This window comes from Engystomops pustulosus, chromosome 2 (genome assembly GCF_040894005.1).
Source record: "Engystomops pustulosus chromosome 2, aEngPut4.maternal, whole genome shotgun sequence".
Classification (NCBI taxonomy): domain Eukaryota; kingdom Metazoa; phylum Chordata; class Amphibia; order Anura; family Leptodactylidae; genus Engystomops; species Engystomops pustulosus.
In genome coordinates, this window is record NC_092412.1 from 22,516,150 (window position 1) to 22,532,210 (window position 16,061).

At 38.0% G+C, this 16,061-nt stretch overlaps 1 protein-coding gene across 8 annotated transcripts in view; it reads right to left on the reverse strand.

Annotated features, from left to right (window-relative positions):
* Positions 1 to 16,061, reverse strand: part of TENM4 (teneurin transmembrane protein 4) — a 907,493-nt gene that overhangs the window by 456,699 nt on the left and 434,733 nt on the right. For all 8 annotated transcript variants that reach the window (XM_072133988.1, XM_072133989.1, XM_072133990.1 and 5 more), the window contains exon 4: positions 8,766 to 8,837. The gene's annotated coding sequence lies outside the window, so the exon portion shown is untranslated. The remainder of the gene's footprint in view (positions 1 to 8,765; positions 8,838 to 16,061) is intronic.

The window sequence follows — 16,061 nt, forward strand, 5'->3', positions numbered from 1 at the left end:
ACTCATCCTTTCCAAAATAGTGTCAAACTTGTTAGTGGGAACTCAGGGATCAGAGCCATGGGGGTCTCAGTTCCTGCTGGCGCTGTGTTGCGGCAATGGTGGACGACATGTGATGCTGCACCTAAATACTGTAGGTGTTAGATGACACATACTGTATCACCATTTAGATTTCTAAACAATATGGGTAGAATATAATGGGGCACATTTACTTACCCGGTCCCTGCGTGATCCCCGATCCGGACTGTCTGACGAGGATGAACTCTGCCGCGATTCTTGAAGATCGTGTGCCCGATATCCTGCATGTGTCACTTCCCCGATCTGGACCGCGGTTTGTCCGAATCCGTCAGATGGTCGGGTGGCCCACATGAAAACCGGCGGGATTGTGCCAAAATCTGATCGCGTGTGCCAAAAACTCTTTTAAATCCCTGTCCCAGCAGCGCAAAATGGAAATCGCTGGGATGTCTTATGAAAGTGCGGTCCACCGGGCCTTTAGTAAATCAGCCCCAATAATTTTTATGCTTCGCTCTCATATAAACATCTTATTTTCATCTATTTTTTATTTTTTTTATTTTTTTAGTTCATTCTTTAGGTTTCTTTTAGTAAATGTGGTACCGTATTTCTTTTTTTTTTTTTTTTGTATTTTTAGTAAAACTTCTATTGTGTTTTTTACACTTTGACATTTCAGATATTGTCTTTTTTTTATTATACTCTAGGGCTTACATTATAGAGTAGATAGAGCAGGTATTATGTTCCTGTACTGTGACAGCTGACATGTGTTGGTTATTTTAAATCTATATATATATATCAAGGGTTGTGTTTTTCTCCGGCTGTGATGCCTTGTCTGCCTCACCGGTTCGCTACATGTGAGGTCTAGCTGGTTCATGACATAAAATGTCCATTACATTGGTTAATAAGGAATTTTCCCTAGCCTGGAAAAGAGTCAGGAAGGGCCCCTGTGGGATATTCAGCTTCTTCAGAAACACAATCGTGGCAGAAGCCTACCCTATTAGTGACTTCATTACTGGAGTGCACAGGACAGAAATTATATCTGCAAGAAAAGGCTTTATCAAGGCATGAAGTCTTCTTCTTAAAGGTAACGGAGCAAAAGTGGTAGAAAATTTTCCCTAGTAATGGATGTATGAAATGTATTAATGTAGGCTACACATATTGGGGCTCATTTACTAAGGGTCCGCGGACCGTGATTCTGCCAGGTTTCCCGAATATTCCCGATTTGCCCTGAATTGCCCCGGGTTTTTGGCGCATGCAATCGGATTATGGCACACCGGCTTGCATGCGACAGAAATCGGGGGCCATGCTGTTGGACAACCCAACGGATTCGGACAAACCGTGGAATATAAAAACGAAATTGTGTCGCAAGATCAAGCACTTACATGCACTAAGAAGAAGAAGGTGAACTCAGGTGTATAGTAGCACGGAAGCGACACATGCAGGAAATTGGACGCACAACCTTAGTGAATCGCGGCAGACCCGAATCCTCGTCGGGATCGCGACAGGACCGGGTAAGTAAATCTGCCCCATTCTGTCATAGTATCATTGTCCTATATGATATATCTCTCAATCTTTCCTCTATATCATTTATGTTTGGTCTTCATCTAAAGGATTGCTACTTTAAAAATACCAAAGATATCTATAAAAACTAAAATTTTGTCCTGGATGGTAAATGCAATAAACATTAGACTAAGGTCAGACAAGGGAATATCACTTTTAAGGGTGACCGGCTGGTTGTGTATTGGATATTGACCCAATTTCCGGCACATTAATATCAGAGTGCCTGATCCTATGTTCTTTAGAGACGTACGGCGCCCTCATTGGTGTCTTGTAGTGGGGTCGGAATTTGAGGGGAGTAGCTATCGGCCAAGTTGTGACCTAAAAGGTATTTTCATTCTGTGGCAGATAGCCACAGAATATCTCATACAAATCCCACATATTGAACCTGGACCTGTCTTGAATCAACAGGTGGCCACAAAGACATGGTGCTCCTCATGGTTGAGTCAAAACTAGTTGAGCCTTGGATATTTGGTCCAGCAGCACAATGAGGGCCAGAGTTAAAACTCCCATCTCTTACATATTTATGACATATATTTTGGATGAGAATACCCCTTTAACAGTAGACAGTAAAAATATAATATCCTTCTTGCCTCTTTTTGCATCCCATCAAATAATAACCACAATAATAATAAGAATAACACACAATATAATTCTGCGATTTTCTAGGCTAACGGAAAAGGAAAAGTCCTCTTTACAGACTGCCAACCTTCGCAACTGAGCCACAGAAAGTTCCCTTTGTCTAAACCCTAAGTGTTGGATCCTATCAAGTTCTTTGATCAATGTGCGTCCTCACCAAGACCGAGTGGTGACACTATGCAGAACTTGGCTTCTCGGGCCAGGAACGTGTCAAGCCATCTCATGATTACATCTTCATCCGATGGACAAGATTGCCATCCCATTCTCCTCACTGCCACTCTCCCCAGACATTGGAAGACTTTGAAAGCTTCCCAGAGTGTTGCAGAAACATGTTTTGTCCTGCAGCCAGATCTGTAATGACTGAGTCTTTAATCCTGCTGTGATTTTTTTCCCCCTCTCTTGGCACTTTCCAACTGATGGACAAATTAAGAAGCCAAATTCAAGGGCTTCTCGGTCTTTCAATTTTCTTTTTTTTTTTTTTTGGTCTGCGAAGGCAGCGATAATTAATCTCCCTCTGTCTGCTTTGACTTTAGATGTAAATCACTACAACCCCAATATCAGCGAAAGAAGAGATCTGTTGATGATATCAACTAATCATAATTTCACACGAGAAGGCCTACGAAGCCGTGTCAAGTGGAAATATCTTCTGACGTGCTTCATCGACAATACATGAAAATACTAATACCCGTGGTAATAATAACATCCACAAGTCTCTCCAAGAGCTCTTCAATGTCATCGAGATTTACAGTTAAACAGAAAAACAAGCTATTGAATGAAAAAAAAGATGTATTTAGAAGAGCCTCATCGAGTGTTCTTTAGGTTTCATGGCAAGCAAATAAGCCATCCTACATCCTTGAATTACCCAATAGTAACCTCAATAAAGAAACCACACAACGGCTATATATTAATGAACTTCTGAAACTTATGATATTGTTCTTCAAGAGGCTCCTCTGATGCCCCAAAACTGCAGTGGGGGCTGTAGTACCCTCAAGGAAGAAGTTCTCACACAATGGGAATATCTTCGTGTGGTATGTGGCCTACAAGGATTGTAGTAGAGGTTGTCTATAACAGATAACCATTATTTCTGTAGATGTTCCTGAAGCACATGCATCTAATAAAGGTGTTCCTGAAGCACATGCTTCTAATAAAGGTGTTCCTGAAGCACATGCTTCTAATAAGAACAGTAAAACAAGCTATTAAACGGTAAGAATTGAAGGAGATTTATTTAGAAGAGCCTCAGTGTTGTCCCTTAGATCTCACTGCAAGCAAAAACCAACTCTTACCCAGTTGTTCCCTCAATGAAGAACCATGGACTACTCATTGGTGATATATTGATGAGCTTCTTCAACTCAAGCCCCATATTTCTTCATGAGGCTCCCATGATACCCCAACACACAGAATGCATGTACTATTAGATATAGTATATCATAGATGTAGGGTAGACATTCCTGAAGAACATTCGCCTAATAAGTATAACAAGCTTTCCAAATGCAAAAGAAGACATCAGATGTTTGAATACAAGGATCATTATTGAGAAGAGCCTCAGAAACTGCCTACAGTAAGCACAAGCTAACCTATGCCTTTGAATTACCCAGTAGTGCCCTCAATGAAGAACTATGACGTTACCATGCAATGGTGATGTCCTGAAGAGCTTCTGAAACTCTGAGGAGCCTTATTGTTCTTCACGAGGCACCAAAACATTGAAGGGTTGTAGCAAAAGTTAACCTCATCATTCTAATCATATGTCAAGAATCGGTGCCTCAGTGAGTAATCTTTAGGTTTCACAGCAAGCAAAAACCAACCTATGCCCTTGAATCATCCAAGAGAGCATGCAATAAAGATCCATGAAGTCACAACCCTATTGTGATATCTACTCTGTGGAGCATTGGAGCACCAAAACATGGAATGGCCATACGGGCAGATTTAGTTTTTTACAGATGACATTCAAGAAAAACATTCTCCTAATAAGATCAGCATAACAGGCTAACAAAATACAAAAATGAGGTTATAGCTTCATGAATTAAAGTTTGCTTTAAGTTTCAAGGAAAGAAAAAACCAACATATTCCCTAAAATCACCCAGTAGGACATTCAATGAACCATTAGAGACTCCCACAATAGTGATATCGTGAAGAGATTATCCAACTCTGAGGAATTTCAGAAGGCTCTCATGATGCCTCAAAAATGGAAGGGTTGTAGCATAGATAGACTATCCCAGAAGACCTCATTAAGGAGGACATTCTTCAAGAACATTATCTGAATCAGATCAATACACAAACATGTAAAAAATATTGTACATTAGATTTAGTATGTGCCATAGAGATCACTGTATTTATAGGTGTTGATTGGAACAACAATGTCTATGCTTGAACACCAATTCCTTTAAATGATGGACATTGGACTTTAAGAGGATGTCCACAAATGTATCTTAATGGGCTATCCTTACAAGGGACCATAAATATGTGATTGGTGGGGGCCAAAGCCAAGCCTATTCAACAAACAGCTGCAAAAATAGCTTAGAAATGCAAGATGGTCCCATGCTTTGTATAGTCCAAGTGATAGTGGTAGTGAAACCTTCAGGTATGGTTCTCCATCCCTACGCAGAACTAGGTGATTGTGGCTCAGTCCTCTTGTGGGCCAACAACTGATCAGTGCCCCTGAAGTTCTCATAAGCAGAGGGAGTCACTGGGGTGGGACTCTTAGCACTCAGACCCAACAGAGTTAAAATATGCCATCGAATTATGTTGGTCATACCCAGTGGTGGATTAAGACTACAATGGGCCCTGGGCAGTATAAATATTATAGTCTCTACAAGTCTGGAATAATCTTCTTACCTATGGTACTAGAATCAAGCGTCTTGGAGAAGGACATTCAAAGATCCTGAAATGTATGCATATGTATTCAGAGAAGTCATAGATGTACAAAGATTTCACAGGTGATGGTCATTCTTAGTATAAAATTTGGGTGTGGTTATGGCCCCCCTAGAAGGCTTATGTCACCAATACCGCCTATATTATAACCCACATCTGGTCATACCCCTTGGACCTCTTCTGATTACATTGAGCCAAGGTGCTCTCTGGGGCCCATTAGGGTCACCAGGTCCAGTGCAGGCCATCCTCATAAATTAGAAGAAGATTTATGGTTCCCCAAAACCCAATTCTTCTGTAATAAGCCAAAAATATTGCAACATTTTAGTAATTTTTTTGTAAAACCAAAAAATCGAACGAACTAATAATAACAAAAAGCCCCTGAAACTATTCTTGACCAAAACATCTATTTGCAGTGTTGACAAAAATCTAAAAATCTCGGAGATACAGATTGGTTGAGAAGATTATCTGCTCACAAAGAGCTTCTGTGCAGAGCAGCGAGAACCCGGGGATAACTTTTGTTGAACTTGACAACTTAAAAGGTTTTGACTGATTAATTATCCTGGGAATCGATAAACGAAGGAAAATAATAAACAAAACGCCCTTCGACGCCCCATCAACTATTTTCCCTAAATCACATACAAAAGTAAAAACTAATATTATGGTATATATGAATTAAAATTAGATTAAAAAAAAAGAAAAAAAAAATCATTTTAGAGATATTTGGAGGGAAAAAAAAAAAGTTCTAAGCTTTTGAATGTCGGCCTTGAAAGAAGCCAGGCCGCGAAGGAAAAAATCTTCTATGCTAATGTTACTATGAAGCGAGGAAATGAGCCGCGAGAGGCAGTCAGGACTGGAAGTTCATTGTTTTACTCACAAAGAGCGGATCCCGCTTGAGCCGCGCTTGTCGTCTATTTTGCATATTCTTTATTTCTGGTAATTGTCATTATGCAAGAAACTTATCTGGCCGACCATGGGAACTAAAAAGGCAAGGCTTTCAGCGGGCGCAGTCCAATTAAAACGCAATTATCCAGCTTTTTTACTGTAGTTGCCTTGTCCTAGAGGGGGGATAAATACCAAAAATAAAAGGGATGAATCCTTGTCGACATCTCTCATCAAACAGTGATAGAGGACGTCGTAGGCATTCATGTATTCAGAGCCTTGAGTGGAAGAGCCCGGGAGAATGGGGCTTATTCTACGACGGACAACGGTTCCCATCTCCGAACTAATGGCTACTAACTGTACAAGAAACAGGCACAATGGGATGGATGTCTATGGTAGATTCAGGGTCAGATTGGGGCTTCTTGGGCCACCAGAGGAGATTCATTAGATCGACCACCACTCTTATCTGTACTGGCTATATACCATACCCCCCCCCAGCCTGGTCATATAATTTTTCTTGTGGCTGGCCAGGTCTGCCACCGAGAAAGATAGGGTAAGCTACGAGACCAAAGACTACTATGGCGAAAGTAATAGAACTGGTAAGAATGATGTTTCACATCAAGATACCAAATACAGGCGGTCCCCTACTTAAGAACACCTGACTTACATACGACCCCTAGTTACAAACGGACCTCTGGATTTTGGTAATGTACTGTCGTTTAGTCCTAGGCTACAATAATCAGCTATAGCAGTTATCAATGGTGCCTATAATTAAGATTTATTGTTACTCCTGGTTCTTATGACAATCCAACATTTTTAAAATCCAATTGTCACAGAGACCAAAAAAATTTTGACTGGGGTTAGATACAAACTCAACTTAAGAACAAACCTACAGAACCTATCCTGTACGTAACCCGGGGACTGCCTGTACATAAAATCACTCTTTGTTTCATTGAAGCCAATTGGTAAGCTCAAAAAAGTTAATTTTTTGGCCGATTAACGCACACTCTGCACTGCATCGTGCCAGAAAAGAAACGGAAATGTACATAATTTTGCTAATTTATTAACGGGAAAAGCTGAAATATCTCATGGTCATAAGTATTTAGACCCTTTGCTGTGACACTTATATTTAACTCACATGCTGTCCATTTTGTTCTGATCCTCCTTGAGATGGTTCTACTCCTTGATTGGAGTCCAGCTGTGCCTAATTAAACTAATTGGACACACTCACCTGTCTATATAAGACCTCACAGCTCACAGTGCACATCAGAGCACGTGAGAAAATTATGAGATCTAAGAAACTGCCCAAGGACCTCAGAGAATTATGGCAAAAGGCACAGATCTGGCCAAAGTTACAAAAGAGCACAAAAAGGTTCCTAAGAGCACAGTGGCCTCCATAATCCTTAAATGGAAGAAGTTTTGGATGACCACAACTCTTCCATGACCTTGCCGTCCACCCAAACTAAGCAATCATGGGAGAAGAGAGGTAAAGGAGAACCCCAAGATCCCTGGGGCTGAGCTCCAGAGATGCAGTAGGGAAAGATTTCCACAAAGTCACCCATCAATGCAGCCTCCAGCAGTCAGGGCTTTATGCAAGACATATAAAAGCTGCATACAGCGTGCAAAAAACATGAAGGACTCCCTGACTATGAGAAATAAGATTCTCTGATCTGATAATACCAAAATTTAATTTGTTGGTGTTAACTCTAAACGGTATATGTGGAGAAAACCAGGCGCTGCTCGTCACCTGCCAAATACACTCCCAGCAGAGACACATAGGGGGCAGCATCAGTCTATGGGGGGAGGAGCAGGACCACTGGGTGTAATGGAAGGATGAATGCGACCAAGTACAGAGATATCCTGGATGAAAACCTCTTCCAGATGCTCTGGGCCGAGGCTTCTATTTCCGAAAAAGACAATGGGGGAGATTTATCATCATTTATCAGCTTTAATAATATAAACCGCTGTGGGAAAATGAAAGCTGAGCTCTGATTGGTTGCCATGGGTAACTAGAACAGTTCTGCTCTAAGAGAGGTACAATAAATCTCCTCCAATGTCCCTAAGCACACAGCTAAAATAACACAGTAGAGGCTTCAGAACAGTATGGAGCTGTTTGTATATGTCTGTGGGCCATATATTTGTATTATAAAATGTAATGTGATGGACGAGGGTGGCAGTAAAAGTTTAGGTATGTGGGGGGTCTGAACCGAAGTTCTTACTGGGGCTTCTCATCATCATCTATCTCATATGTTTCTATCTATCATCTCATAACTATCTATCTAATATCTATCAATCTTCTCCTGCTCACTAGGAAACACTCCATGAGTGTCTACTGATGTCAGAACCAGTGGCGTAACAACCGCCATGGGGCCCATGAGGTTCAGGGGCCTGGGGATGCACGGTCCCTGCAGGGCTTTGCCATGGCCCCTGGTAAGTGGTCCGGGGATGCACTGCCGGATGCCTGACGGATCGTGTCCCCAGGCCCTGAGTCCAGTTTAGTTAAATCCTAATTGCAGCTCATATGCAAATGCTACAAGGAACACAAATTATGGAAGTGGCCTATCAAAGAGCTGGAATAATCCTAATATGTTGGGATATAGGGGTCCCTGGAGCCGGAAAGAACATTGCCACTCCCCATCCCCCTACACTCCAGGCGTCATTCTCAGTGAACGACAGACGTTACAATGTATCAGTAAATTATGTACCGCGTTACATCGCTGCCACAGACGAATTAATAAAATACTAAATCAGAAAATGTAATACATGAGCATTTAATAATTCACACAACTACATTCAGGCTCTAAAACTTTTACCTTTCCTTTGCAGAATTCAGGAGTAACCCATTCACCAGAGGCGATTGTTCTCTTCTAATTGTGGAAGTCTACCTGCAGGAAAGACACAGAGACATCAGCACTGCCTGTCATAGATACAGATATACAGAGGAAACAGCACAAATTCTACAGGTCTCCGAAGTAACAACCCCATCCGAGGTCATGGATAATAGGAAGAAGTCACAGCGGCCGCACAAATTCAGCAACAATGTTATACTTCCAAGAAAGAAACAAATGCAACTATGATAGATATGTATAAGATAGATAGATAGATAAATAGATAGATAGATAGATAGATAGATAGATAGGAGATAGATAGATAGATAGATATGAGATAGATAGATAGATAGATAGATAGATAGATAGATAGGAGATAGATAGATAGATAGATAGGAGATAGATAGATAGATAGATAGATAGATAGATAAATAGATAGATAGATAGATAGATAGATAGATAAATAGATAGATAGATAGATATGAGATAGATAGATAGATATGAGATAGATAGATAGATAGATAGATAGGAGATAGAGAGATATGAGATAGATAGATATATAGATGATAGATAGATAAATACACAAGGAAAGTCCAAACAGCACACGATAAAAACGGTTTGCTGTGGGTGCAGGCTCAATAGGACAAGGCCTCAAGTCCTCCAAAGTAGATAGATAGATAGATAGATAGATAGATAGATAGATAGATAGATATGAGATAGATAGATAGATAGATAGATATGAGATAGATAGATAGATAGATAGATAGATAGATAGATATGAGATAGATAGATAGGAGATAGATAGATAGATAGATAGATAGATATGAGATAGATAGATATGAGATAGATAGATAGATAGATAGATATGAGATAGATAGATAGATAGATAGATAGATATGAGATAGATAGATAGATAGATAGATAGATAGATATGAGATAGATAGATAGATAGATAGATAGATATGAGATAGATAGATATGAGATAGATAGATAGATAGATAGATATGAGATAGATAGATAGATAGATAGATAGATATGAGATAGATAGATAGATAGATATGAGATAGATAGATAGATAGATAGATATGAGATAGATAGATAGATAGATAGATATGAGATAGATAGATAGATAGAAAGATAGATAGATAGATATGAGATAGATAGATAGATAGATAGATAGATAGATAGATAGATATGATAGATAGATAGATAGATAGATAGATAGATAGATAGATAGATAGATAGATAGGAGATAGATAGATAGATAGATAGATAGATAGGAGATAGATAGGAGATAGATAGGAGATAGATAGATAGATATGAGATAGAGAGATATGAGATAGATAGATAGATAGATAGATAGATAGGAGATAGATAGGAGATAGATAGGAGATAGATAGATAGATATGAGATAGATAGATATGAGATAGATAGATAGATAGATAGATAGATATGAGATAGATAGATAGATAGAAAGATAGATAGATAGATATGAGATAGATAGATAGATAGATAGATAGATAGATATGATAGATAGATAGATAGATAGATAGATAGATAGATAGATAGATAGATAGGAGATAGATAGATAGATAGATAGATAGGAGATAGATAGGAGATAGATAGGAGATAGATAGATATGAGATAGAGAGATATGAGATAGATAGATATGAGATAGATAGATAGATAGGAGATAGATAGATAGATATGAGATAGATAGATAGATAGATAGATAGATAGATAGATAGGAGATAGATAGATAGATAGATAGATAGATAGATAGATAGGAGATAGATAGATAGATAGATAGATAGATAGGAGATAGATAGATAGATAGATAGGAGATAGATAGATAGATAGATAGATAGATAGATAGATAGATAGATAGATAGATAGATAGGAGATAGATAGATAGATAGATAGGAGATAGATAGATAGATAGATAGATAGGAGATAGATAGATAGATAGATAGATAGATAGGAGATAGATAGATAGATAGATAGATAGATATGAGATAGATAGATATGAGATAGATAGATAGATAGGAGATAGATAGATAGGAGATAGATAGATAGATATGAGATAGATGGATAGATAGATAGATAGATAGATAGATAGACAGATAGATAGATAGATATGAGATAGAGAGATATGAGATAGATAGATAAATACACAAGGAAAGTCCAAACAGCACACGATAAAAACGGTTTGCTGTGGGTGCAGGCTCAATAGGACAAGGCCTCAAGTCCTCCAAAGTAGATAGATAGATAGATAGATAGATAGACAGATAGATATGAGATAGATAGATAGATAGATAGATAGATATGAGATAGATAGATAGATAGATAGATATGAGATAGATAGATAGATATGAGATAGATAGATAGATATGAGATAGATAGATATGAGATAGATAGATAGATAGATAGATAGGAGATAGATAGATAGATAGATAGATAGATAGATAGATAGATAGATAGATATGAGATAGATAGATATGATAGATAGATAGAAGATAGATAGATAGATAGATATGAGATAGATAGATAGATAGATAGATATGAGATAGATAGATAGATAGATAGATAGATAGATATGAGATAGATAGATAGAAAGATAGATAGATGATAGATAGATAGTTACACAAGGAAAGTCCAAACAGCACACAATAAAAACGGTTTGTTGTGGGTGCAGGCTCAATAGGACTAGGCCTCAAGTCCTCCAAAGTAGATAGATAGATAGATATGAGAAAGATATGAGATAGATAGATATGAGATAGATAGATAGATAGGAGATAGATAGATATGAGATAGATAGGAGATAGATAGATAGATAGATATTAGATAGATAGATAGATAGATAGATAGGAGATAGATAGATAGATAGATCGATAGATAGATATGCAACACCCTCGCCGATGCAAGGCGGAGGAGTGGTTGCGAATATGTCCCACCATGTAGCTTGCAGCCTGTGTAGGGTCTAGTCAGCCCCACAGCATGTCACTACATCACACTACATAGTCCTTATAGGATACAGGGGAACATTGCAGTGGTAGATCCTGCCTGGTAAGGCAGGAGTTAAGTGTTTTGTCTGATGTCATATGTGTCAGCCAATCACCTGTGTTACACACTGTTTCTGTAAGCTGAGATGTAATTGGAGGAGCAGCCACCACCTGACCAGAGGGGAGTAACAAAACCCCTGGCCAGAAACTTCTAGAGAGAAGTTCCAGTCAGACCAGAGGGTCTGCAGGACACTAGTAGAGAGCAGTCAGACCTAGGAGTCTGCAGAAGCAGACTGGAGTCACTCCAGTCCAGACTCTGTACAGCTAGCATACCAGACCAGAGCAGGAAGACCCAGGCCCTGCCTGAAGAGTGGAACTAATAGCTAGTTTAGTGAGGAAAGGGGTATCATCCTACCTTCAAGGGTGATACCTGAAGCAACCCAGGACAAGCTGAATCATCCTTCCAGGACACAGCTACCTCCCAGCCTGCCCTCTGCATCCAGGCTGGCGATCTACCTCCTGTGGCTCCCTCCAACTGCATCTCAGCACTCCACTACTCTGTTAAAGGCATGTTGCTGTGGTTCCTGTCGGTTCCAATAAAGAACTGTAAGTTGTTTTTGTTCAACCTCTGCCTCCGTCTGGTCCCTGCTACTACGGCTGCCATCATCACAGGCACCCTGTCCACCACACAGAGACTCATACTCTAGACACCAAAAGGTTGCCCCAGGGAGATCCGCTATAGCAGCCTCTCCCTCATCATTTCTTGCCAACACCACCCTGCTGGAGACCTGCCAGGCTGTAGGACAGCCCTCCGGTTCCCCATACCAAGCACCGTGACACTAGCGTGCCTAGGCCGCAACCGCCAGCCACTCAGGTACTGCGGGCCCCGACTGACGCACAGCCTCCAAGAAAAGGCTAGGCCCCGGTGGGGGATATTGCAGATAGATAGCAGATAGATAGATAGATAGAGAGGAGATAGATAGATAGATAGATAGATAGATAGATAGGAGATAGATAGTAGATAGATAGATATGAGATAGATAGATAGATAGATAGATAGATAGATATGAGATAGATAGATAGATAGATAGATATGAGATAGATAGATAGATAGATATGAGATGGATAGATAGATAGATAGATATGAGATAGATAGATAGATAGATATGAGATAGATAGATAGATAGATTGATAGATAGGAGATAGATAGATAGATATGAGATAGATAGATAGATAGATATGAGATAGATAGATAGATAGATAGATATGAGATAGATATATAGATAGATAGATAGATATGAGATAGATATATAGATAGATAGATATGAGATAGATAAGATAGATAGATAGATAGATAGATATGAGATAGATATGAGATAGATAGATAGATATGAGATAGATATGAGATAGATAGGAGATAGATAGATAGGAGATAGATAGATAGATAGATAGGAGATAGATAGATAGATAGATAGATAGATAGATAGATAGATTGATAGATAGATTGATAGATAGATAGATAGCACATGGAATAAAAGACACCCCGTCACTTTTTTTGACACCAATCCGGAGTGCTGCCAGTTTTTGAAACTTTAGATAGATAGATAGATAGATATGAGATAGATAGATAGATAGATAGATATGAGATAGATAGATGATAGATAGATAGATATGAGATAGATAGATATGAGATAGATAGAGAGATAGATAGATAGATAGATAGATAGATAGATAGATAGATAGATAGATAGATATGAGATAGATAGATATGAGATAGATAGATAGATAGATAGATAGATAGGAGATAGATAGATAGATAGATAGATAGATATGAGATATATATGAGATAGATAGATAGATAGATAGATAGATAGATAGATAGATAGATAGATAGATAGATAGATAGATATGAGATAGATAGATGATAGATAGATAGATATGAGATAGATAGATATGAGATAGATATGAGATAAATAGATAGATATGAGATAAATATATATGAGATAGATAGATAGATAGATATGAGATAGATAGATAGATAGATAGATATGAGATAGATAGATAGATAGATAGATAGATAGATAGATAGATAGATAGATAGATAGATATGAGATAGATAGATAGATAGATATGGGATAGATAGATAGATAGATAGATAGATAGATAGATAGATAGATAGATATGAGATAGATAGATAGATAGATATGAGATAGATATGAGATAAATAGATAGATAGATATGAGATAGATAAATGATAGATAGATAGATAGATAGATAGATAGATATGGGATAGATGATAGATAGATAGATACTGGATTACACATATAAGACCCTCATAATGGACAGTTCAGCACTTATTTATAGGTGGTCTTAGTTTACAGACCATCAGGTCAGATATTTTTATTTGTAATACCATGCCACACCACAAGGTGTGCTCATGTCACTTTCACACATCCATCTCCAGCACAACACTCCTGATCTTGATGGTAACATCTTGTGCTGCTCTCACTAATAATTCTATCTTATTCTGATTATTCAGACTAAAAAGAGATTTTTATGGTTAGAGCTGAGCTGCAATACCAGGCACAGGGGGAGGCATCATGCATCCCTCCTACACATATGGAAGTGAAAAAATGTAGTAACAAAATCTAAAAGTCAAAAACACAAAATATTTTTATAAATTAAAATAATACCAATAAAAAAATAAAATTGTAAATGAATTCTAAAAAATTATATATCTATGCAGGCGGTCCCCTACTTAAGAACACCGGACTTACAGATGACCCCTAGTTACCAACGGACCTCTGGATGTTGGTAATTTATTGTACTTTAGTCCTTGGCTACAATAATCAGCTGTACCAGTTATCACAGGTGTCTGTAATTAGGACGTATTGTTATTCCTGGTTCTTATGACAACCCAACATTTTTCAAATCCAATTGTCACAGAGGCCAAAAAAAATTTGGCTGAGGTTACAATAATAAAATATACAGTTCTGACTTACATACAAACTCAACTTAAGAACAAACCTACAGAACCTATCCTGTACGTAACCCGGGGACTGCCTGTATACTGGTAGATGAAATAAAAAATGTATAATATTTATGATAAATAATGCATACAATTATGTAAACAAATAGGATCAAAAAATAAAAGAATAAAATAAAAACCATAATAAAAGGTAATATTACAAAAAAAAAAAAAAATTTTTGAAAATCTAAAATATAAATATGTTACAAGTCTATTAAACATTAAAAAAACCAATCTAAGAATAAAGACAAAAAAAAACACATTTTACAGAAGTGTCAAAATGATAATTCATCAATTTATACCTGAAGAATAAAATGTAACATAAAGGAAATAAAAAAAATTAAAAAAATATCTAAATAAAAAACTAATTAAAAACCTGAAATATATATATATATATACAGGAAAATATATAGCAAAAATACATTTTTAAATGTAAATCTCGGCTCGGCACCTTGAGTAACTCCCGCGTCCGCTCTGAGATTTTCTGTAACACATGATTTTGCTTCAAAGGACTGTGAAATACCAAATATTGGTTTTTAAATGAAAACTAAATACTAATATTCCACATCAAAGGCGTCTGGGGGTCGGGGAGAAGTGACTGACGCTCGTGTGATGAGGCCCCTCCTAGGAGTCCAGGGGACAATTAGCTCAGTAATTGCTCTGAAATCTGCGGCTCTGATAGAAATAATAATATATAAAAAACTTGTATTTATCAAAATCTGATTGTTGGTTGCGTTTTGCAAAGAATTTTTTTTTTTTTTCAACAGGTTTTCTCCCTTTATATACATGATAGACACAAGCAGCTGGTATAACCTGGGGATCCCCTGTATATAATGATATATGTACAGCCGGTATAACCTGGGGATCTCCTGTATATAGTGATATATGTACAGCCGGTATAACCTGGGGATCTCCTGTATATAATGATATATGTACAGCAGGTATAACCTGGGGATCCCCTGTATATAATGATATATGTACAGCCGGTATAACCTGGGGATCTCCTGTATATAGTGATATATGTACAGCTGGTATAACCTGGGGATCTCCTGTATATAGTGATATATGTACAGCAGGTATAACCTGGGGATCTCCTGTATATAATGATATATGTACAGCCGGTATAACCTGGGGATCTCCTGTATATAATGATATATGTACAGCTGTTATAACCTGGAGATCTCCTGTATATAATGATATATGTACAGCCGGTATAACCTGGGGATCTCCTGTATATAATGATATATGTAC